General features: G+C 34.4%; 1 long non-coding RNA gene across 2 annotated transcripts in view; it reads right to left on the bottom strand.

Moving 5' to 3' along the window:
• Nucleotides 1-26,782, bottom strand: part of LOC107052668 — a 59,641-nt gene that overhangs the window by 11,840 nt on the left and 21,019 nt on the right. For both annotated transcript variants that reach the window (XR_006938518.1, XR_001465293.3), the window contains 2 exons: nucleotides 20,042-20,141; nucleotides 18,137-18,253 (listed from right to left, as the gene is read on the bottom strand). This is a non-coding gene — a long non-coding RNA (uncharacterized LOC107052668). The remainder of the gene's footprint in view (nucleotides 1-18,136; nucleotides 18,254-20,041; nucleotides 20,142-26,782) is intronic.

Genomic DNA, 26,782 nt, shown 5'->3' with positions numbered 1-26,782 from the left:
GTGTATCACTTTTCAGACTAACTGAAGCTAGCCTGTCATTATATTACAGCCCATGCATTAGACACTCTTGTTTCACAGTAGCACAAATCATAGTGGGAATAAGGGCCAATCTGTCAAGCAAGTCTTCCAGGCAAATTCTTGTTCGGCACAATGGGAAATAGTACAGAATTCCTTTCTTCAACCTCTCAGTAATAAAGGTTGCAGGACCTCTACCAATGCTGACAGTTTGGCTGAATATAATGCCCTGATGGCTCATACTGGGGTGCCTGTCACTGTCTCAAGGACAACTTCTATGATTTTTTTGTTTAATTTTGTAAAGGGCTTTGCCCTTCAGCATTCTGCAATGTCATGAGCATAAATTGCTTTTCCATCAGTTCCATCTTTAAAAACATCTAACTGACTCTCACCTCTTTGTGCTTTTCATACTTCCTCAGTAAGATATGGCAAGAGGTGAATTTTACATAGCTAAACCAGTCCATTAAGCATGCAAAAAACAAAGCAGTCCAATGCTTATCCTGTTTCATTTCTTACTCAGGGACCCATCTCTACATAGTCTCCTGGAAAGAGGCTGCAAGCATGAGTGTCTGGGGAAATATCCTGGGAGCAAAAGATAATGGTAGTCTGTGCCACCACTGCCTGGTGGTGGACACTGTTCATGAATACTCCCACTGAGGTTGAATCTGGGTGTTTCAGAACTCAGTCCCATACAGGCAGCATGTGATTACATCTGTAACCACAAAATGTCACTTCACCTCTTATAGGCAGTTTTAAGCATTAATGAATAAGAAATTATCCTTTCACTTGAAAATCTTGAGTTTGAGTAAGTTTTCTGATGACATATGTTGAAAGTAAAAGAAAATAAAGTTCAGGAAGTTGTCACTTTGACCTTTGTCTGCCCTTTCAAAAAGTGATAAAGTAAGTGTGTGTGTTTAGATTCCTCCTAATAGTACACAGATCTCTGCCATGTGAACAACTGAATGAATTTTGTGGGTATAAATTGCTAACATGTGTGTTCACATACTCCACTATGTCTAATGAACAGTATTGTGTGATAAATATAAACACTTTTATAGCTACTGATGTGTAAATTTATATATATACGCAGTCAGTATTAGGCTGCATGATAATGAACAGTTGACTTGACAAATTATTTGGAACAGGCATTCACAAAACCATTGTCTAATGAATTTCTGTGGGTTGAGCCACATGTCTCCTTTTTACTCTACTTGTTGCTAATAACTTATGTCTTTGGACCATGAATTCTGTACTTGGTTCATATCACTAAGAGAAGTCTGTCTGTTGAACTAAAATAGAAACAGCAGGCCCAAGTTCTGCAGCCTTTTTTCTGCCAAATACCACAGTTATTTTAAAGGCGTTTGCCAAACCACTTATGAAAATTTCCATACAGGAAAGAAAGGATGCAGTATAGTGGTAAATCACAAGGCAAATATTCCTCATTTGACAACTTTGGTCTTCTTGTGGTCTGTAAGAGAGCAGTGAGTGGTTGAAAGAAGGCATGATGGTTTGACTTTTCATTGTTCAAATCAGTTCACTGGCAGTCAAAATGTTTTCAGGAAGCTGACACTGATACATGTACAAAATCTTTTCAAGTTTATGGAAAACTATCAATTAAAGAACTTTCCCATGGCTTCTCTGGGTCTAACGAACTCCACATCCATTACAGCATCATCATTATTGGTCACTTTTTGTCAGTAATTCGTGTACCTCAGTTTGTCTACTAGTTGGTAAATTAATTCATACAAATAGCAATAACTTTAAGAATGGAAGTAGTTTATCAGAATGATGAAGAGAAATTACATACTGGACTAAATCAAATAGCAATGGCTTTTAGTTTTCACAAACATTGAACTCAGTCACTGAATGACATATTTAGAACACATCAGAAATCTTCTTGAGCATAGCATTGTTTCTAAAGATAGACATACAGCATTCACTCACATATTTTGTTTCAGATGATAGCATTTTGATATAAACTGAAGATGATCATAATTTTCCTTGGAAAAGGCAAGCTTGCCATCAAACATCTACCTAGCAAATTCCTCATTGGAAAGTTCATTGGAACTTATCAAGATTGTATGCAAGGGACAGACCTGTTTTGAAAGTCAATGGTTTAAAAAAAAGCTCTATTTTCCATGTGCGTTTTTAGATGCAACCTTCAAACTGTCAGAGTTTTGTTGTTGTTGATAAAACTGGCCAGGGATTGATGCCCAGAGGGGAATCTGAGTTGAAATTATGAGTCAAAGCTTGAATTTAATTCTCTTGGTAGAACAAGCAAAGACAGTAGTGAATACAACTGTTGCCACCTTACTAATGGCTCATCTATGATGACTATTAGTTTCCAAATAGCATCACTTTCTAGTTTAAAGGATGATTGCTGTTTTACAGCAAAACTATATCTTTACTAGTATTTGTCATTTAGGAAAGTGACTATCAAATACAGAATGCATAATGGCTAAATATCCTAAAATTCCATACCATATTCTGAGTAGAAATGGTTTCAAAAGTAAATGTTACATTATTTTGAATGGTTATTAAAAAATACATTAGTATTTATGACAAAGTATATGTGAAAAGGGTCCGCTATATTCACATTTCAAATTGATCACAACAGAAAAAATCCTTGACAATTAGTCTTCAAAATCACTAGCTGTGCACAAGACACATCCTAAAAAGGTTAGAATACATGAACTATGCCTAGACTTTCCTACAGAAAAATGTATATAGAAAAATACTGTGTTTCTAGGAAATGTGGACTACTAATTTATTTTGATGTGTCTGCACATACACCGTATAGGGCAAAAAAGTAGTCTTATTTATTTCAAATTAATGCACATTCACAATATGGCATGTATTTGCTCAGACTGACCTTCCAAACTTTTCCCCACTATCAATCTCTTGGAACCAGAACCAATTGAAATGTTTTATATTAAATGTGGCAGTTCATTGTGATGATTTTGTAAGACTGTAAAAATATTGTGTTATCTCTTCTGAGGACATGTCACACGTTCAAACACTATGACCTCCCTGTACAACTTGATGAGAGTTTCCTTGTCTCAGGTTATTTATCTCCCACAACAAAAATGAGCGCAAATACTGAGTAAAGGTCACTTCTAAAACTGTATTTTTAAAATTCTATATTTTCCAGCATTTTCATCCCCCAATTAACATATAAAATTCCAGACCATTTTATACATTACCATCTTATACTTCAGCAATTCCCCCCACATACAGAGGTAGGCAGATAACTGCCTTTCTTCAGCTGTCTTTGAGATGAGATGTTAAATTACTGAGGGAAAAAGGAAAGAAAAAAAGATACTTTTGCCATCCTACTAGCAAAGTCTTGTTTGGCATGTACACGTGAAAAGATATACAGTATCCCAGTCTGTTCTGAGAGATCAAAAGCTGGCACTCTAAGACATACAAAAGAGGAATTTTTTGCCCAAAGTAAAATCCATCCCCAGCATCCCCTGTGCTAATGTGACTTCAGCCAAAGAAAAGTTTTCATGACTAGCATAGCACTCAGTGACACTACTCCTATAGATCAGGCTTCTGTTGCTTTTGCTACTGTATAAACATACATAGAAATTGCTGCACATAAATAATTTATATATAAAATAGAAATGCCTATTTAACAGAAGGGCCTATGTAGGACAGAGTTCATGCAAAATAGTCTCTGCTAAGAAAAAGCTGATATTTGGGATCAATGGCTCCACACCTTCAAAAGCTAGGAAAAGCCAAAAATCTCCATGTAAGGAGTTAAAAAAAAAAAAATAATTAAAGCGACAGTGCAACTTGTTTTCTATCTAAACGTCATCTCAGTCTTACTAGTCAGTCAACTCACTCAGTAGAATAATTTACCCTTGGCATTTATGTGGGAATAAGTATTTGAGGACTGAAAGTAAGGAGAGAGAACCAAGGGCTAATACTGACCAGTTTGGTGTACGCACTCTTAGATCATCATGAAGTTCTGAGGCCAAGGGTATGAGTGGATGGATGCCCCAGATGATGCTAGTCAGGCTCATTAAAGCCTTCTGATGCACTCAGGGACTTAACAAGGCTACTTAACATTCTCCATACTGGTAACTAGCAGATGACTTCCCTCCAAAAAGTCAAATACATGGGCTATAAGATGGCGAAAATCTAGCCAACGTTAACTTTTCAGTGATTGACTTAATTCATAATACACATGTATTTAAGATGCTAATCAAAACCACTGGATAGGATTTTTTCCAACATATGTGTAAATTTTATATGCACTTGATTTGTTTTCATTCATACTAATTTTATGTAATTTTCAAGAGCTAGAAATTTTATCAAAATCTCATGACTAAATTTCTAAGTATGAAATCAAAAATAAAAATAAATAAAAATGTAAAAGCCTGGTACCCATTACTGTAGGATTTAATGTCACAGTTTCACTGGAACAGAGCTTGCACACACAGCCAAAGATAACTGGGTGGAAATGATTTTCAAAATGTAAACAGAAAAGACTTGGTTTGTGGTGTAGTTTTTGCTCATTTGCTTATGACTTTTATTTATCTGTGTTTTTCTACAAGTGTTTAGAAAGATATAGAAATAAGAAATAGAACAGTTTTGTTTTTTAATCATTTCTAATTCCTCCTCCTGCATTCTGTGCACAGGAACAAGTTCTGTCATTAGGGTAGGACTGAAAGTTAATCATGATTGTGTTGTGACACTCCATTATTGTAGAAAAAAAATATATTGATACTATTTATTTATTTTAATAGAGGTTTAAAGCACAGAAAAAGATTTGTCACATACTGAAAAATAGTATGAGTTTAAAATAGTTCTACAAAACCATATGTAGATGATTAAAAGCAAAGTTTAAGACTTACTAAAATTACAAGGGAGAAATATTTTATCAGAAATAAAATCCTTAATTTGTACGTTTTTTCTATAATAATGAACACTTGCTATTTCAGCCACCTCTCACAACTACATTTATAAGGAATTCATTTTTTTGTAGAATACTGAATGACTTAGTTATATAATTAATTTCTTTTAAAAACACACTTTTTAATTTGTACTATATTCATACGCTACAACTGTCTTCAAAATGGGACATGCATTCTTTCACTTACCTAACTTTAATTTGTTTGAATGACCGTAAGCAACTGCAAATGGATTTTATAACAGGTTTTTTGAATGACTACAAATAACAAAGTAAATTTTGTGTTCGCTAGGCATGCAAATGGTTGGAATAGAAAAGCAGTGAAAGACTTTATTAAAATATGAAGGAAAAAGTGCCGTGTCCCTACTATCTGATAGCTAGCTTTTTATTCTAATTTATTGAATGCTTTTGTAGTCTATTGTCTAATTACACTTGTCACCGTACAATATCATGTCATAAAGTGATAACCCTGGACTTATAATAAAAAGAAGAAAATAACATCAAAATATGTACAAAAGTAGTTTATGTTATAGGCTACTTGTCAGAGGCCTATCTGTGGAGCTTAATGTGATATAAGTGAAGGTAGGATACACATAGGACAATGAAGGTCTTTCCTCAGATTTCAGTGGTAGTCTCAAAGTATTGAGACATTTTAGCCATCAGTTATACAAAGTTCAGAAGAATACTTCATGCCTCACTTTAAGATTTTGTGGAATTGGTCCTGTGTTCACATATAAGAAAATAATTCATAGGGCAATAAGAGCTTTAAGTAAAATACATTGCAGTGTAATATTAACAGGATGATGGAAATTACTGAGGCAAAGAGTCAGACAATTCAAATTTCACTACTACACTTATCAAGTTTGTTTTCTCAAAATGCAAATGGGCTGTCTTGGTCATGGATGAGTGATGGAATCTAAAATGTCTTTGGTTTATAGCAAAAGTGGAACACTTTGCTTACATGCATCTAAAGGCATATATGAAGAGCAGAACTCTAGTAAATTTATTTGATAACTATTGTTTATAATTATCTTACCATATTGCTCTTAGAATGAAATAGATGCATTTACAATAACGAATTAGTTTAACTTTTACCATATTAGACAACTTAGCCAAATGTTTACTGGAAGATCTGGAGGATCTAAACTAAAGGAGTAAAGATCATTTCCTCACAGAAAGTTTTAATTTACCATTTCAGTAACCTCAATTAACATGTGGACCACTTAATAAGTTACAATCATAAAACTGTTCCTATTTTTAGAAACGTCACCAGCATCTTGTAAATCGGCACTAAGTTTTAGCAAAAGACTGATATATCATACTATTTTAAAATATAAAATTAGATAACTTAATATAAAAAAGAAGCAACCGCCTGAAGTTAAATACCTGCAAATTTTGAAGAGTTATCATGCTAAGTAAAGAGGACCTGTTTACAAAGAGCAAGAGCTGAGACATGAAGTACAACAAAGAATTAAATTTAAGCAAAAAAACTAAATGAACCAAGAAATATTTTCCTGTCTTTGTCAGAATTATCTGTTATAAATTTTTGTCTTCAAGTCATATTATGACTCCTAATTTGACAAATATACTCTATTAAAGCTTAGGACTGGTTTACCTTCCAAAAGTAGCTTTACTAGTATAAATATCTGGAAACTATTCTGAAGTCCTTACGTAACAAAGAATTCAGTATGCTCATGAAGCATCATGTTTTGGCTTTAATCATCTTACTATAAACATTCTTGTTACACTATTCAGATGCTACTAACCACTGTGTTTGTTATCCCATTGTGATAAGGGCATTATTCCTGTACATATAATCATTTTTTTGTTTGCTTTAGGATTTTGAGGTTCCTATTTAAGTAGAAGTATTTATGAAGGTTACAGTTTAAAGCACTGTACTTCTGTTTCTTCAAACAATGATAATCAGTATATAGATTTAGCCCTTTAAAATGAATACAACATTTTTTATGTGCAAATATTCTGCCATGTTTTAACCTTGGCAACTGATACAGCACAATAACAAAGCTGGTGCATAAAATTTGAGATTTAAGACAACAAATATTTACTGTAGTTACTTCAAACCTTTTTGTACAGGGCTGACAATTACAATTTCACTTTGATGTTTTCCTAATAGGATTTGAAACTTCATGCTTAAATAGGTATTCTGAAATGGAAACACTGGTTTGTGTAAGCTTATAGCAGGCAGTACTGACTGTTGAGAAACTAGCGTCATTACAACTGTTCAGATTTCTTTTTATTCCATGATTTCAAGCTCAATTCTTAATAACTTGAGTTCCAGTCCAGAAAAGATCTCAAGTTAAGTATGCATTTAGCTTTACTTGTGCATGTAGTGCTTTCAATGAACAACCTGCAGGATGAAGGTTAGATGTGCATAAAATGCTTTGCTGGATCAGGGCCATATCTATCAATCATGCAGCTCCAGGGCTAGTGTCATTGAAACTTGAGGAATCTTCTTTCTATTTATGTTTCTAGGTGATTATTTTGTAAACATTACTGTACAAATATTATAAGAACAAAGGGGAATTTTTTTCCCTCCACAGTGGTTGCTCCCTACATTAACTCAAGAATAACCCATTCTCCCAGACATAATGGGACTTCTACATGTGCATGTATATTGGAAAAGTTGTAGTGACATGCATTCAATATACTAGTTTACTTTACTAATCAATTTGGTCTTTGTATCATGGATGCTTTACACTTAGAACTCCTGTATTCTTCATATGCTGCTCTACTATGCCTGGGCAGTCATCACTAGAGAACCCATGTCCTAGCAAAATTTTTGCTCCTAGCAAAAATTAGTGGTTTCCTGCAATCATCCAAGCCTTCAGTTACTTAAACAATGAACAGAATATTCAAAATAGATGTTGACATCCAAATAAATATTAAGTAGTTAAATAAATATCCCTACTAATTTTTAGAGGTGCTCAAGCTCTTTCTGTATCACAATGGGAAAAGCAGAACTGTACCAGGGTAGAACTCTATTGGAAATGTATAATAGAATCATAGAGTGGCCTGGGTTGAAAAGGACCACAATGATCACTGAATTTTAACCTCCCTGCTATGTGCAAGATCGCCAGCCACTAGATCAGGCCGCCCAGAGCCACATCCAGCCTGGCCTTGAATGCCTTCAGGGATGGGGCATCCACAACCTCCTTGGGCAACCTGTTCCAGTGTGTCACCACCCTCTCTGTGAATACTTCCTCCTATTACCTAACCTAAACCTCCCCTGTCTTAGTTTAAAACCATTAACTAAATGCAACTAAACGTAACATGTAACTAAAACCCAGAATTTTTTTCCAAAAAAATTGCACAAGATAACAGTCCTTTCCAAAATATGTGTTCTACTTGATTAGTCAGAAAGCAGAAGATCTTCACTGATTTATTCTGTAGAATAGGTTGACAAACACAGTTCAATACACATTGAAACATAATTATCACTCGATGTTTCTTTAACATTTGGCAGGAGAATATACTAAAATGTATTTTCTAGAGCTACCCTATGAGATAAATGTTGATGAGTTATACAGAGTCATTTCTAAGAATCATAAAATGGCTTGGGTTGGAAGGGACCCCAAGGATCACTAAGCTCCAACCTCCCTGCCACAGGCAGGGCCACCAACCTCCGGATCTGATACTAGACCAGTTTGTCCAGGGCCCCATACAACCTGGCCTTGATCACCTCCAGGGACAGAACATTCACAACCTCTCTGGGCAGCCTGTTCCAGCACCTCACCACTCTTTTCACAAAGAACTTCCCCCTGACATCCATTCTTCCTTTGGGAATGCATAACATAGCATTTGTATGCAAAATGAAAAGTTTATTTCTCTTTCCATTTGTACAAAAAGAGCACATACACATTTAACCACAGATAACTTGTCTAAATGAGTTCACCCAGAAGGTGCTGAGTTCCTGTGGTCCTTGTTTAAGTCAATGAGAACTACAGATTCTTCCTGGATCGAGCCCAGAGTGTAAGGAGTAACAACATTTTTTTCTAGAAGAAAAATGAAACTGGTTCTCGACTACTCTGAATGTTTAAAAAATTTACAGTAATGACACATGCCAGGCCTAAAAACCTATTCATGTACCAGTAAATTCAGATCTTTTTTGTGTGCTTTAAGAGTATCATGATATCACTTTCTTTTGGCAAGAAATACCTAATGGTAATCTTTTCCTGCATTCCATGGGAGTTATTAGTCAAAGTAATCGTTTATTTTTTCATCAGAAAAATAAACTATAATGCACTCAGGACTGCAGTTCACCAAACCATAATTCTGCTTTGTTTGACTTACAAAGTGCTCTATATTTTGAAAAATTGTTCCATAATGGATGAAGGATCCGTGAAAATTTCCACCCCATAACATTAATTTTCCAGCACTACCAGAACTGCCACTGAATGAGACCACCAAGAGCTATCTTCCGAAACTGTACCACTGATGACATAGAATAATGTATGAAAGAATACACACTGAAAACAATGTTAATTGCTTGGCTAACCTTTGGTTTCAATGTGAAAGCAATGTTCAGTTATAAATAAGTCTTACATAGAAATTATAGATCCTCCAGTGAACAGAAATCTATAATGAGATACATGAGAAAGACCTGTAATCAGTTAATAAAATGTAAATAAGTGTTAATAAAAGTTAAGTTTCCAAAAGGAGATACATGATGTATATGCTGTTATACAAATTAGATGGCATTCAAAACCCACCATGTTAGACACTATTAATTATGGCACAGATATAAACTTAATTCAATTTGTGTAAGAGTTAAGTAATGAAAGCTTTAAGGAAAAGACAGATGTGTATGTATGGCATGCATTATACAGTGTACACCAAAAAACACATGATAATATGCATCTCTTGGGAACTTAATTGAATTCTGTTTTTTTTCATTCTGAAGAGCTTTTCATTTTTGCTCTAATAAAGGACAATACTATATTAATATGTATATATTTAATTTCCAAAATCTAAAGAATAACGTTTGCACACATGTATTAGGACTCAGTATAGAATTCTGTAAAAAGTAGAGCATTCTGAGTCTCCCTTTAAATTACTTTTAATGCATTCACCTTTAAGAAAATTCATTGCTTCTAAGTATAATAATGTTCTTGAGGAAAACAAGGTTCAGAATTGCAAGAGCATGAAATGGTCTTTGTCCTGTTAAGAACCAAGAAAATTTTCCTTTTTTCCCTTTGATTTTGAAATTCCATTTTCAGTTGTATTGGTTAGTGAACCATGCCAATCTTTTGACATTTTGGTTCTCAGAAATTCTGTTACTGGTCTAGAATCAAGTTTCTTAGGTCTTTACTCTTCTTTGGGTATATAATCTGATATACAAGAACAGAACAGAAAAAAAAAGAGTATATGCCTTTAGGAAAGGGCTTCTAAATAGCATCTATTTGAAATTTGTATGAGAGTAAAATGTTAGATTAAGTTTCAGAAGGGGTATGTTGGTGAGCAGGGAGCAGGTGCTGTGATCACAGATGTGTGAACACATTGTATGGCTCTGCAATTTACTATACAAATGTTTCTACATAAGTGGTGCGTAAAACAGAGAAGCACCACCTCTTCTTCTTTCACCACCAAAGACAAACAAAAACTAAACCCACTTATGTTAAAAGAATGTTATATAAATTGTGAAATGAAGCACTTGAAAGTTAAGAAATGCCAGAAGACAAGTTATCCACGCAACATTAAATATGGCTTCCCACGAAATATGCTTTATAAGATTCAGTTTCAGAAGTACATAGATGTCTTATTAGCCAGACTTCCAATGTCTTTTTTTTTTTTTTTTTTTTTACTTTTCCTTTTATTTTTAACTCAGAAGCCTAAGCCAGTGTTGATAAAGATTTCATCACCAATCTTTCCTTGTTCATTTAGGATTTTTTTCACTAAGACTACATTATCCTATTAGTCTTACTGGGTAGTAAGGCTCGCCAGAGCACAACATTCACATACAATCATACAAAGACAGTTTTCATCCACAGGGGGACATTTTCTTTTGTAGTATGTTAATCCTTGCCAAAATAATACACTCATTCTCCTGGTTTTCATATTGCTACAAATGTAAGAATAAAAACTTTCTCTTCACTGTCTGAAACTATGACCCACCATGAAACTCATTTAACATACTGTCAGCATCAATTTCTCCGCAAGAATTCCTAACTGATTTCCAAATGCTACCTGATTTATGTGATTCTAACAAACAAACAAACAAACAAACAGCATGCATTGAGCCAAATAAAGAAATAGTAGTATATCTAGAGGTTTACTTTTGTCTTTAAACTGTAAAGCTATACCAATGCCTGCAATTTCATAATAATGTGAGTTAATTACATGGTCTGAACATTTCATACTCAGTTGTAGTTCTTTTATTATTTTTTTTCTCCTCTATACCTGTACTTTTGAAGATTGACTTGTTTCCTGTTTAGTAGCAGATTAAAAATTCACTGCAATTGCCAGAACTGTCTGAAAACAAGTGCTTAGGTTTGCTTAGACCAGAATTACAGCAATGTGTTCAGAGGTAAACACAGAAACCAAAGTCCTTTTCTGCTTTCCAGAATGTCAAATACATACTTTAATTATCTGTTATTTTGAAAATATTATTGTTATTCACAATTACTCAGCACAGCTTGAGATATACCTTCTGCTCTGAAAGACTGGATACCACTGTGGAATCAGGCTGAACACTCCGTTAATGCTTGGATAAACTGTTCAAAGAGATGGTAGATTCAGGTACTTTGCTTCACAATATGAAACAAACCATCTGATATTTGTCTGTCCCTAGTTAAAATTCTGTTCAGTCACTTTTCTTTCAACCTCTCATCTCAGCTGCTTGAGCATGCTTGGCAGGATCTGTGACAAAGAGACACTGACGAAATTTCAATAAAATATGACTGAATCGTAAAAGAGATGAAAGAATGAAGTTGTACCTTGTGAAGCATATATTTGAATGTAAAAAGAACAAGCTTGCCTCTTGTATCACTCAAACTGTTTTTAAATATATCCAGCCACAATCACCTATGGAAGAAAGAAACATGTTGAAAGAAGGTTACATCTGAAAATTTTGCTTAGTTTTTATTAACATTATCTCTTCTGAATATCTTTTAAGAAAAATGTATAATTTAGACTTTTCTGACCATTTTCTTTATTAAAAAAAATGGTAAATAATTTAGATGTCAGTTTCTGCTTTTTTTTTTTTTCTTTTTATTTTTGTTTTCTTTTTCCCAGACAGTTGGAAAAAAGAAGGCACTCAGCAGTGCCAAAGGATTATTGGAAACATAACCTCTATATCCCACTTGCTAAAGCCAAGTAATTATAGGAGGGCAAACATTGCCTTGGATATATCCATGTCAGAATGCAACAAACTTTGCTTCAGTGTGGTGTAAATGCTTCTATGCCAGAATTTTTTGTCCATATATCATCTTCTCAACACTTTTAGTCAGAAAAGTTTTACAAAGCACTACTGGTGCTATTTAGGCAATGTTGCGACCTTTAACAGCTCAGCGTTTCTAGAAGTGTAAGCCAGTGTGAATCCTAAGCAGTACAGTGGAAACAGGTCTTGGAATGTAGGAAAATTTCATCTAGGAATTGGAGCTAAAAGAATTAACCCCACATAAGATGCCCACGGTGCCTATAGGAGTACCCTGGACATTGGTGTAATGATCATATTGTGCATAAGACTTTTTTGCCTATCCTTTTCCCTTTTGCCTCCTCTTCTCAGTCTCCCTTTCACAGAAAGGACAAATGGAAAGTCCCTTGCCTTCTGGAAGCCAGTGAGATCCTGGTATTCAGACATAATATTTTTACTTTCGTCTACAACCTTTTCTTTTTAAAATTGTACAGGCATATCTGAATCTAACCTCATTCACAAATCAGATAGATTAAGTCCAGAAAAAAAGGTCAGTATGTCTCTGCACTTTCACAGGAAAAAAAAAAAAAAAAGTTTGTGAAAAAACGTACAGGAATTGCAATAGTATGTCTAACTTATTTTAAAAATGACTAGACATTTTTGGATTAGACAACACAATCTAAAAATCTTCTTGAATTTGAATGAAACTGTGCAAGTTTTGGCTAAAATTTGTCTATCTGGTCTGTCACTACAGTGAACATTTTATAGTGAACAAAAGGAAGGTGATACATAAGCTTGACACTGAATCATAAGTTGACTTCTGGTATCTCTTGTGTCTTCTAGTTTTCTTACTTCTATGCTTTTTTCAAAGGATAGAGATATGTGATTCTGTATTACTGCACTTTGAAAACAAGAGTAAGCAATGCAAACAGGAAATAAACAGATTTAGAATTTATACAGTTTAACCAAGTATTTTCCTGTTATTCCTGAAAAAGAACTTTCAGGAGAACCAAAAGCATTCTTTAATTACAGGAGCATTGTGTATATTGTTCATTGTCCCATTGGATACTATGAAATAATGTTTAATTTATTTTATGCTTTCAAACAGGATCTTGTTGAAAAAAAGTTGCAAATGCCTTGTACAACTCAGCATTCACTATCGTACATGAGGTGTTTGAGACCCTCCCAGGAAATACTTTGGTAGCTGGTGTACAGGGCACATTCCTGACATTTGTGCATTGCTGCAAATATGAGCTGTTTTTTCAAGACTTTGATCAGCACCTGTCGTCATCTAAGCTCTCAGATACATTTTATTTTAAAGCATTACAGTATTATACTAAAATCCATTATTATATTGCACTATTTTAGATTATACCAGGAGGTGACAGGATGTCAGCAGATGGAATAACATAGTGTTAACTCAAAAGTCAAAGTAAAAAGCCTCATTTAGACTGTAATTTGTGTCTAGCAGCATCTAGCAGTGATGCGTACATCACCAGGAGATCTCAAATGATTCATGTGTAATAAACAAATATATGGTCACCTTCTGCAAAAACAAAAAAGTCAGATACCAATCTGCAAGTCGCTTTAGACACCATAACTGAATGCAGAAAGAAACACATAATAGAAAAGAACATGTTCGTTCTTTCTGTTCTCTCTGATAACTGAAAGTATATCCAAAGTAACCTGCCTGGCAATGCTTTAAGAATGAAAGTAGTTATTTTCTGATCAGTTTTTCTTGGTATACCACAATTCCTCTTTCACAACAGGTACATAAAAGGAGATCATAATTGGGTGAAACTGTAGAATAAAGCTACTGAAGAAATGTCAATTAAGCAAGATCCACAGATGACAGTCAGTCTCTGACTTTCCTGTGCTTACGAATATTTTTCCCATGACAAGGTAGTGTGGTCCTTTTCCCTTTGTCATAGCCCTAGGCAAAAATTAAATAAATAAATAAAATAAAAAATAAAAGCAAACAAAAACACCATTGCTTTATATATTTGAGAAGCCAAATAAATAAGATTTTATATTTTCCCAAATAGTAATGAAATTGTTTTCAGAAGTGATGTTTGCACAGACACACACATATAGTTCAATCTGTGTCTTCTTAATCACATTAGCGTGGAAACTTAAAAATTCATAAAGCAATACATACTCCTTTAGAAATAAAATCCACTTGAGGATATTAAACACTGAGGCACTTACACTTTTAACAAAATCTTTGTCTGACAGTCTCTTATTGAAATCAAAGGAAACGTGCCAGAGTAAAGCATTTAGGATTTACTCAACAGTGTGAGCTAATCTGAAAATACAGATAGCGCAAAGATTAATTACTTAACCTACAGTAAGATTCCATAGTCTGTATATTTCATTTGTAGTTCATGTAAACATCCACATCTTTTGCATACTATCTATTGAGAGTTATTTATAATAGCATAACCTACAAAGTGGATTACGTAGGTCACTTCAAAATAATACCTATCATTTATTTCCATGGAAACTACAACAGATACAAAGAGCCCAATAATGCTATTTGATAGAGCAAATTCTCTGCTACAAAACGCTGTTTTTCAACACAGTCACCACCATTAGCAGTGCATTTTCTCCTGTGCTTTTGAAGAGTCTGCATGCCATGCTCATAAAACTGCACAAGCAGAGTTGCTGTTGCCACTGCCTCACTGTGCTTACATCCGCTGTTTGGTCTCCATTAACATTCTGCAAGTGTCAGTGAGTGTCATCGAGTGCATATTTCTCTATATGAAGGAATTAAATGACACAGCTTTGTTTCATACACACCTCCACGTCAGACATCATTCTATCAGACTTCCTCTCTGCTGAGATCTGTTGCATGGCAACAGAATGTAACGGGATATTGGCGAGAAGGTTCAACCTCTACTGCCATACCACCAATGTCCACCTCTGATGTTGTAGGCCAACCTAGTAAAAATAGTAGGCATTGCTTTCAGAGCAGCCTTCGTATATTACTGTAGCTAATAATAAACAAAAGTAGGATCTAGGAAGTAACATTTTTGAATGAATATTTGGTTCTAGGTTCCTTTTATTGGGACAGACCTCAGCATTGTGAATTTTGTCCCCCTGGACAAATGGATCTGGTAGTTTGTCTCTATGCTTACACAGACAGAAAAGAGGAAAATCCTGACACATTTTAGCCATGGATGTATCCTAGGAGCATGGATGGCTTGGATTCAACTACAGTTCATCTTCCTGTCTAAGTGCCATGTGCAGGAAGACAGGTTGTGCTGGCATATTTGTTCTTCTGTCCCCCTTCTAGTGCCACCACATTTACTTCCAGTCAAGGGAAGATCATGAACATGGAACGGATAAGAAAGAAGCTAAGCATCATATATTGCTTATCACTAAGAAAATTCTTATAGCAACAGAGACATCTCTACATGGTCCTCAGCAAAACTGTGCATCTCACTCTCAGAGCTTCTCTCACAAAGCACACTTTCAGATATCCAGAGGCCTTTGTACATGCAAACACATAATGCAAAGCTTACCACAAATCAGCACAGCTCTTCAGTTCCTATGGGTTTCACCATCTTTTCTTTAAATTATTTATAACTTTATAAGATTAATAAATGCTCAAGGTTCAACAGGTATTTTAAAAATTGTTTTGGCCTTTGTGGAATTACATATCTTCCTGGATTCTAACCATATACTCTGCCTGAAGGTCTTCCATCTGAAGCTTCTGCTTTTGGTTTCTTGTGCAATTTTGATATCTTTTTTTAATAGACTGATATTTTTTCAGAAGAAGAACTTCTTTCTTGGCCATGTAATATAGGAGAAGTAGACAAAAAATAGTCTTAGAGAGAGAAAAAAAAAAAAAAACCTCAACATACTTACATCTGGATGTATTAAAATGTCCCACATTCATGTTTAAAACATAGACCCCAAGTGTTTTTATCACTCACAGTCATATGTGTAACACCACGTGTTTCTAAACCTCAACCTAGTCTATTTGTTGTCTCAAATAAGTAATTTGATCTCAGTCTTATCTGAGGAAACTTGACTTTGAAGTAGATAATGCTGCCTGTCTGTGTAATGGTAGAAGATATCTGGACCACTTTGTACTATTTTACTGTGAAAAGAAAATTAACGATAGGCAATTTGAATATATTATGAATATTTCCCGGTTCCTGCATACTTGAAACAGGGCAGGTACTGCAAAGAATAATGAGGCTTATACTTCTCCCTGTCCTTTTCTCTGCATCAGGTTGCACTGCACTGTCTCAGTGAGACACTTGTATTCAGTAAAAACAGAGAATTCAGAAGAAACAAGGATGAGCTTAGGCAGTCCACAAAGAGCCATCTGTAGTCCACCAAGCCAAGTGTCATCTGATGTTGTCAACATCCAGTTCCACTTTAAGTGAATGATACTTGGAAGATTATTCTGATATTGACACTGAAAATACATATATGTCAGTCAGCTGATGCATATATAAAATGCATTCGCTCACAGGTACACCAACTGGAAATATTGTAGAGGTATGTACTATCAACTTAAATTCTCAGTCTCGTAATAGAATATATTCTATATTCTTTAGGTGGATTAAAGTCTTAAACATCAGTGTATCTGGAACAGTATCAAAACTGTCAGGTTGCAGAATTAAGGGTATAGATTTAGGATCCAATGTAAACTGTTGGACGCACTTTGGGAGAAAAACTGAAAAGTCAGAAATGAGTTAGAAGAAGTCTAAGTACAACAGTTCTTGGATCATAGCACAATAGTGGTAGCATTTATGTAAATAGCTAGAACAGAATATATGTAAAATCATCTCTACCTTTCCTCATGTACGCTGGAATTCACCTGACTTCACTGATCTGTTCAGTAGCAATTCTACCTAGTCCAAGCCTTTGTTTCTTAACAACAGCAACAACAAAACACACACACAAAAACAAACAAACAAACAAAAAACCCAGCAATAATAAATTGCATATTATTGACTTTTTAAAACCGTTGGATGAAGCACCGTATAAAACATGAGAGTATATGTTTTATGTTTGTATGACTTTATCATACAACCCTGTATTTCATTTTCCTTTATACACATCTACTTAAACTGAAACTTGGTTTTAGGCTACAGTTATTTTATACATACATCTTCACTTATTGTAACACCATGTGAAATATTTTTTTCCATTATATTGCTCACACTTTTGCTGTTGCCCATTCTTCTATTAGAAATATTTTTTTTTCTGAGCAAAAGTTTACTGCTTAATATTGAGAAACATACAAATATGCAGTCATATTACTGAAGTTGCATTTAAATTATAGTCTGTATAAGATTACAGTTTAAAATTATACATTTGTATTATATATATATATCCTAATTATACATATCTCTGTAAATCCTGAAGGTGTTCCAAGATGAATTCAGTTTCTCAGTGATTACTTATAGTACGTGAGAGAAGAGAAAAATAAATAAATAAATAAAGAGTAATAGAAATGGAGCAAATTAGGAAAAAGAAAAAAGGATTTTCACAAACAGTGACAGAGAAAGTTTACTTTACTGTTCCATATATGTAAATGTATCATATAACCAAAACATTTTTTCCAATATTATTCACAAGAAAGAGAAAGAAGAAAATAAGCAAAGCAGATAATTTTGCTCGCCAGCTTGGACAGTGCAGATTTTATTGGCAATTACAGAAATAGGCTCTTGGAATGTGGCTTCTCCCCTGTTCTGGCTTATCTTCACTTAGCAACAAAGCATGAACAAAGCTGTTAATTTAAAAGAATGTACATTAAAAAATACAATAACTGATTTGCATCATCCTAGTGATTTGGGATTGATGTCTTGTACCTTTTAATAGCACAGCTTGATTATTCAGTCCTCACTGGGTCTCTTGCCAGTCATCAGGCTTTTCCAACTGCAGACTGTGGTCATTTACAGACTTTTATAGACACTGAAGAGGTCTGTCTGAAGGATAAGAAAACGCAAATTAGCCTTTGCAGATTGGCCTCAGTCAATGCTGGCTTTGTGTAACAATATCCTCATTCAAACAGTTGGATAGATCACTTTAGGCACGTTGTGTCTAAGAATTATACAGAAAATGAGTATAAGGATGGTTTTCCTTTATATGTTATTGTGGTTTTGATGCTTTTGAGGACTTCTGAACATCTTTGAAATGCAACATTATATGCATATGTTGCAAGAGGAAGCAGAAGCCAAGTCGAGAATTTTAGGTCAGATATTTTGCAAAGAAATTACAAAAGGCCACTCATCTCCTCATTATTTGCTAAATCAAAAAGGGAAAGACTCCTTCTTAGTATATTTCTTCTTTTATGTGAAAGGACTGAGAATGCAGATATGTTTCCATTACGTAGCCATTTTCTAAACTGTATGCTTTAAGGGGGAATTACAAAATCTGTGACTTGATTTGTCAACTTTCTTTTTAATAAAAATGACATCAGTGTTCATTTTTTTTACTGAATGGTGAATTCTAAAAAATATTTTCATAACTGCAATATCTGCACATACAGTGAGAATGTATATAAATTTTGCTGTGTTTTTAACTCAAGAAGTCACAATTTGACATGTATTATTTGTTCATTAGTTACATATACTATTTGAATAAGACAAAGGACTATTTCATCTCCCTGAGTAGCTATTCAAATGTGAAATTTTCCTTTCACATGGTCTATAGAGCAAGAATATTTCACTGAATATAGCATATATAAATAGCTTCAACATATATAGCTTAAATATTTCAATTTTTTTTTCATAGGAAATGTTCCACTCAAAAAGTGGCATTCATTGTCTAAATAATTCATTACAACCTAATCACTCAGCTTTATTATTAATAGCATTTTCTTTGAAATAGTTGAAAATCCTATGGATTTTGTATTAGTTAGAATCTGAAACTTTTAGAAGTGACTGCGTTTCTGTTCATACTTGACTGTTGATACAGATTTTTTGGGTTTTTTGTTTTTTGTTTTTTGTTGTTGTTTTTTTTCCTGGTGGAATTAAACAAATGATTCTTTCCTCTAGGGGTAGTGACAAACATGGCTAACCTCCAAAACATTTGTTCTTCTGGACTATTAGCTTGCATGTTCAATATATCTTGCAGACTAGATCTGACAGTCATTCTTGTCTTCTTTGAACCATCTCCCAGTCTCTAGCTCATAATAAAAGGGGAACACTGAAAGGAGGGGTGTTAATTTGCACATGGACTGATTAATTTTATTCATAATGTATTGAGTGAGTCAAGATAGTTTAAAGAATGGTTGCTTACATCTACTTAACTAAGTTTAAAAAATGTTGATTTTATGGAATGTAATTAAGATCCCATTTCCAGTGTTGGCACATCCCTGTGCTTAAGTAAACCCTGTTTACTTAAGTCAAATAAAATGTATTAAATAACACATTCTATGTTTCTTTCAGTTGACACATAATTAAAGGCAGGGCCCTGACCTTGCTTGTTTTGTCCAACTCCTGATTTCTTATGAAAAACATATATCTCTCTGGAAAGGGGCTTGGCAAAAGTGTTTTAGTAATAGATAGCTTTATATTCTGATGAACTTTTCACTCCATTAGACACATACTAATATTTCTGAGAAATTTTGTGCTAATATTCCAGTATAAAAACTAGATAAAACTCAATGTAACATTCACCCTTTTCTGTACTTAAAAAACTTTAGAATTTTCTCTGCATAGACCAAGAATGTATCTTCTGAAGAGTCCTCTAGAGAGTTTTCATTTGTTTACCTGGATTTTTTCCTTATCGTGAAGAGAAATCCCATAATTCTGCAGATCAAAGTACTGTTGATTTATTGAGTCATTTCCTGGCATCAGAGGTTAGAATTCACTGTCAAATGAAGAGGGCAGGATTATTAAGAAATACAAAATATGGAAGTGGAGGATGAAGTGGCAATACTAAAGAGATATTCAACATTCCTATTAGCTGCAGCAGGTTAAATATGCAATCACTGTGGTCATTAGAGTAAATGAATAAGAAAGTCAGTCATATGTTGCTTAGCAAAACCTTTTTTTTCAACAACATCACATTTTTAAGTGCTAGTCAGATGTGGGAGTTAAATATACATGGATAGCAAATCTCTACAATGACATTTTAAAATATATTTAAATATAAATCTACATATTTACTGAGTGCTAGCATACTCCATTTGTTAATTTTATGGTAAAGTTATAGTTTCTACAAACTTGTGTTGAGTAAAATGTAAGTAAGCAACTTAGAGTGTCAACTTTTCAGTATATATAGTTAAGCAATTATATTAAAAAAAAAAAAAAAAAAGAAAGAAAGAAAAAGAAAAGCAGTAGACACAAGATAAACATCTAAAAGGAAAATTCCAGAGACAGCAAAAGGATAACAGTGCTCCTTCCAGTGACTGATGTCAGGATTTATGTTCAGTCAAGCTGGATTCTGGTGTAAACGTACGCTTCCAAAATTTTATGTATCCATTAATGTAAAATTGCAATCTGACCATGGTATTACAAATGTTCAAATAAATGCATGTGCTATTTACAGTCAGTCAAAAAATAGACAATTAAAAACTCCTACCTTCTTATTCTGAAGGGCATGCTTTAACATTTAGACCCTACTTTTTCCCTCTCCTTTCATTGTAATGCATTTTCTCTCAGCAATGAGAAACGTTAGCAAGGATAAAACAAAGCAACCATAATCAATCTACAAAGAACAAAGTCATTTATAATTTTTTTCTCTCAAATGCATTGTTCAAATGCCTAATAGTTTTCTGTTAGAAATTCTCTTTCAATGAGAAACAGAATTCATAGAATCATAGAATCATAGAATGGTTTGGGTTGGAAGGAACCTTTAAGATCATCTAGTTCCAAACCTCTGCTATAGGCAGGGACACCTCCCACCAGACCAGGTTGCTCAAAGCCCCATCCAGCCTTGCCTTGAAGGCTTCTAGGGAGGAACCCTGGAATTCACAACCTCACTGGGCAGCCTGTTCCAGTGTCTTACCACCCTCATAGTAAAGAATTTCTTCCTGATATCTAGTCTAAATCTACCCTCTTCCAGTTTAAAACCATTTCCTTTCATCCTGTCAATACATGCCCTTATAAAAAGTCCCTTCTCAGCTTTCTTGGAGGCCCCTTCAGGTAATGGGAGACTACTATAACATCCCCCCAGAGCCTTCTCATCTCCAGGTTGAAGAGCCCCAGCTCTCTCAGGCTGTCCTTGTTGAGGAGGTGCTCCAGCTCTCTGATCATCTTCATGGCCCTCCTCTGGACCCGCTCCAACAGCTCAATGTTCTTGTGTTGGAGGCCCCAGAACTGGATACAGTACTTAGGTAAGGTCTCATGAGAGCAGAGTAGAGAGCAGAATCACCTGCTGGTCACAATTCTCTTGATGCAGCCTGGGATACATTTGGCCTTCTGGGCTGCAAGTGTACATCACCAACTTGTGTCAAGTTTTTCATCAACCAATACCCTCAAATCCTTAGAATTTAATTAGTATTGAACAGTATAAAATGACTTGTTTTGCACTAGACATATCTATGATATTCTGTTCTCACTTCAGAATTTTTTAGTCAGTTTGACAAACTATAATACAGCACTTAGAATTACTTTCCCTCAGCTGACTATACAAGTTCTTCTAAAATAATTTTGCAATTAAATTTGGCAGATACTGAAAATTATAAGGTAGGATAATTGATACAACAATTGCAAATTTAAATGTCTCTGTCTTAGTGGGTTTAGTGATGTAAGATATTCATTCAAGTACCTAAGTACCAATTTGAGATTTCCCCTACATGTTTTTGCAGAGTGCCAAACTCTTTCTTACAAGCTTCTGGTGAACTGGAAACACAGAGAAATCTCTAGTTGTATAGTCCCTAGTAAAAAAAGCATTTTTCAATTATATTTCATCTGTTATTTCCTTCTGTATTGTACTTCTGATAAATTATCTTCATAACATAAATATATACATACATAGAAAAATAGAAAATATTGTTTCAGAAAATGCCATAAAAAATAATAAAACATGTTTATATAAGAGCGCTGAAAATTTAAGCTGTTTCTTTGTCCAGATGCAGTTTTTGTACTGGCATTGTGAATAGTTGTTGTAATCCGTAACAGGTTTAAAAAAAAAAAAAAGATTTAAGTAAGACCAGTTTAAGAATGAGAAATTCTGTCTTATTAATGAGTTTTAAGCAAGTTCTATAGAAAAGAGGAGTTTCTGTTCTAATTTGCATAACATATGTTGTAGATTGCTAAGCAAGTTACATAGAGCTTGGTTTGAAAGTAATCAGGAAAATATTTTGTGGTAAATAAAAATTCCAAATAAATAATTTGCTTCTCTGACTTACAAATAAAATTATTAGCATGCTCAACACTGAAAAGGTCAGAGAGTAGCTGATAGGCAGTGGAATGCCAAAGAGAAAAGGGAATAATTTAAATTTTTTCTGATGTTCCTTTCACTATTCCTTATGTACAGTAGAAATGTAGCATTCCAGCAACATCTGACTAATACAGCTGTTCATGTCATTATGGACAAGTCACACCTCTGGAACTGAAAATCCACTAAAACTTCCAGAAAAAAAAAAAAATCTATTCTGCTGATTTTCAGGACGGCCTAACTCTGTCATATCTGAGCTCACTAGACACTCAGGATTAAAATCCTGTGAGCCCCTTTGGCTATACAGAACCATTCAGATGAGCTGTAACCCTCATCTAAAACATTCTTGTGATCTAGAAACAGACAGATAATTGACTCGACTCTATGCAAGTGCTACATTTCATCTAAGACCCAGGAAGCCCTAGGATCTAGGTTTTACTTGAAGTTGACTTGCACTGAACACTGCTTGCTGCGAGCACCTCCTTCAGAAGGTGAAGAGATGTCTCCTGCTGGAAGGTCAGAAAAAGGATGTGAAAATAGAAGAAACAGGAGTCCATCAAAGACGAGAAGCTGCAAGGTGATATACTTGAACCCATGGAATCAGGACACTCTCTTGAGAACTGAGAGGACTAAGGAGCAGTGTCTGGGACAACTAAGCACCATAAGCAGTGCAGTTTACAGCACAAAAATAGAACAGAGTTAATGATATAATAAAGAGAGCATGCCAAGTTTATAAACAGTAATGTTCAAGTAGGGTGACCAACCTTCCTTTAATTTACCAAGATTTAAGGGAACTTTTTGGAGGGATAAATGATCTCATAAAATGCAGTTAAATTAAATGAAGTTGATTTCCTTAACACTGCCTCCTCCTGTAAATCACTACACTCCTTCTGATAGAATGACACATGGGTTGTTGTTTAGCATTGGTTCCCAGGTTTATAGAATCCCTTTATATCACATGTCCCTAGAAGGCTTTTTCAGTCAAATGTGTTCTTTTCTTATAGCAAATATAAAAATTTACCAAATAAAATGCAAATTTAAAAAACGGTGAGTTGTATGAAAAGTATAGTTCTAGTTAAGTCCTAGTTAAGTATCGTTCTAATGGATCTCAAGCTTTGGATATGAGTAAGTTGAAGAACGTATACATATATATCCATACACTGAGAGTTTGATCTGTTTTATGGGGAAGCAGTGATGATAAAATCAATTTAACAAATGTTAAAAAATTCTTAATAAATTAAACATGCTTCAAATTAAGTATAAACTTTGATGTTAGCCTGAACAAGGATTAATTACATTGCTAAGGAGTATATAAAAACCTGAATACAATTACTATGAAAATCTGCACAAATGTATCATCAGTAAAAGCATCTGTGTGATTTTTTCAGACAGATCTTTACTGAATGCACACCAAATGCTTTTAGGTCACATAGTGCATGAAAGATGCCTTAGACATTTGAAAAATTACAGCCAGGATTCAACATTTGGGATACTCATGTTCAAATGCTTGCAGGCTTGGATCCACACATATTCCTGAAATTTCTTTCTAGGTTGTCTGTCTTTATTGGTTGGGAAAAAAAAAAAAAAAGCAGTCTTCCATTTCTGACAAAGTATAAACTGTAAAATGGCAAATATTCAGTAATGTAAATAATTTAGTATATAAAATAATTTTCAATGAAGGAGGTTGATGCAATAATAGGTATAGTATGAGGTTCAGGTTGTAAAGCTACAGATTTATTTTTGCATGGGCAATAGATGTTGTGATTCTAATACATTTAATGAAAGGCTGCAGACTGAAATATTGTAAAGTAAACCAAACACAAACAAAAGTATATAGACTCATATAAAATACAAATAAATAAAATAATAAATAAATAAATAAAGTTAAATAAAATAAAACAAAACAAAACAAAATAAAAACGGAGATAGAAGGAGATTCAAAACAAGCTGTTCCCTGTGCTGATCTGGATTGTCTAGAATTAGAAGACGTAAACATATTAACTGAAGATTTTACAGTGTGGACATTTTGAACTTCTCCACTCCCATCAGCCAATAAGTAGATCTAAAAATATTGGGAATCATCCAAAATGCTCTGATGAATTTTTAAGCTAAAGAAAAGAAAGGGAAAGAATTCCTGTATTTCAGTTCCATAAGGGTCTTGGATAGAATTAAACTTTTATCTCATTTGCTATGCTTTTGAAAAGAAATTAAAGAATATTAGTAACAATTGAAGAGATTAGGTTGCATTTTGCTCTCAGTTACTTCAATGGAAAATGAGTACAACTGCACTCATTTCAGAAATGTTATTTGAATCTTCATGGGCTTCAGTGTTAGCTGATTTTCCTTACTGTACTAGCATTTGCATTTAATGCAACATGGTCTTGAATGTGGACACAAAAAATAATCTTGTGAGATGATTTTTCTCTTATTTGGAAGAACTAAATTGCAGAAACATATGTGTGTCAAGAATAGTTTTGTATCGGTATTAGCTCTGAGACAATGCATTTCAACTTGGGGATACTAAAATACCCAGAGGATATAAATATTTTGAAGGGGGGGTGTGGGGGGGTGGGGAGTTGGGAAAGAAAAAAGAAAAAAAGCTTTATTTCAATGTATGGCAACTTCCTTCTACACATTCCTCAATGAGTTTTATAGAAATAACTTTTTGTTTTTGTAACAGTGGTGTTACAATGTGGCAATATATGTATCTGAACCCTTCAGGATGCACAGCTAGGAATTCCAACAGATGTCTGTGCACCAAATGCTCAAGCAGTCTACTCAAAACCCTTTGCATCTAATACAAAGGATTAATTATCAGCAACATCTTTCAGACAACCCATAAGCTAAAAAAATGAGAATTCACTGAATCAGTGTAACTATCAGAATTAGTATTAAAAAAAAAAAAAAAACCTAACTAAATTGAAATTACAAATAAAAAAGAAGCCTAGGGTGAATTATAGTAAAATAATTCTCCAATCCTATTCTAGGGATGCAGATAGCATTCAAATTCTGCTCTATATTCTTTGACATTTGAAGTAACTACAAAGGAAGGAAATGAATGCTTCTGACTGCAGTAAGACACTGAATGAGGAAAAACATTCTGTCTCAAAAGCTGTTGAATAAAGGTATTGAAAAGTAAAATAGTTAGGAAGCTAACTTGAAAGCCCAAATTACCTAAATTTAAGCCTCTAAGTCTCTCTCAGGACAGTCCAAACAAGACTTAATAGCTTTTTTTTTTTCTCAGATTTTGCTATTACCATATACTCAAAAGTGGACTGGCTTATCGATCTTATGAAATGTTAGGCATCACATATGAATGCAGAGAATGACAGAGTTCAGTTCCCAGAGGCCCATGTAGCGCTTGTGCTGAGAGCACTAACACTTGGTACATAGGAATAGTATGACTTTGCTTGTGTTTGGTCATTCATACTTTTGTGGAATAAATGACCTTCCATATATAGAAGACATCAAATGTTAAAGTAGCATTGGGAAAGTCTCCAAGTAGACACTTTGAAAAGACTTCACTGGTGGGAGGATTCAAAGAAAATTGTATTGCTGTAGTCAAAACAAAGCTCTTCGACTCAGGAAAATTTCTACAGATTATAAAATAGACAGATACTATGCTAAGAGAACCAATAACTTCATTCACTTCTAGAAGGAATGTATTATGTTCCTAGATTATAATACAAGAGGCACATTCACTCAGATCTGAGTACTTGATCTTTGGAAGCGAACCTGGTTAGTCTTCTCACAAGAATCTCTTGACAGGACAAAAGGCAATGGCTTTAAGTTGCACCAGAGGAGGTTCATGCTGGATATAGAAGAAATTTATTCTCCAAAAGGGTGGTGAGGCAGTGGCACAGGCTGCCCAAGGAGGTGGTGAACTCACTGTCCCTGGAGGTGTTCAGGAACCATATGGACCTGGCACTGAATGACACAGTTAATGGGTAGTGGGCATAGTGCGGATGTGCTGGGGGTTAGACAAGATGATCTTAGACATCTTTCCAATGACTATGATTCTGTGAATCAGTCAACATCTTCATCTGCATGAAAATTAGTGATTAGCAAAGAAATCAAAAGGTGTTATTTATGGAAGTTGATGGTAGACGTTATTGCCTGCACCGACA

This window comes from Gallus gallus, chromosome 2, assembly GCF_016699485.2.
Source record: "Gallus gallus isolate bGalGal1 chromosome 2, bGalGal1.mat.broiler.GRCg7b, whole genome shotgun sequence".
NCBI lineage: Eukaryota > Metazoa > Chordata > Aves > Galliformes > Phasianidae > Gallus > Gallus gallus.
The sequence above is the reverse complement of the archived record's forward strand: the minus strand, read 5'-3'. Positions and strand labels throughout refer to the sequence as shown.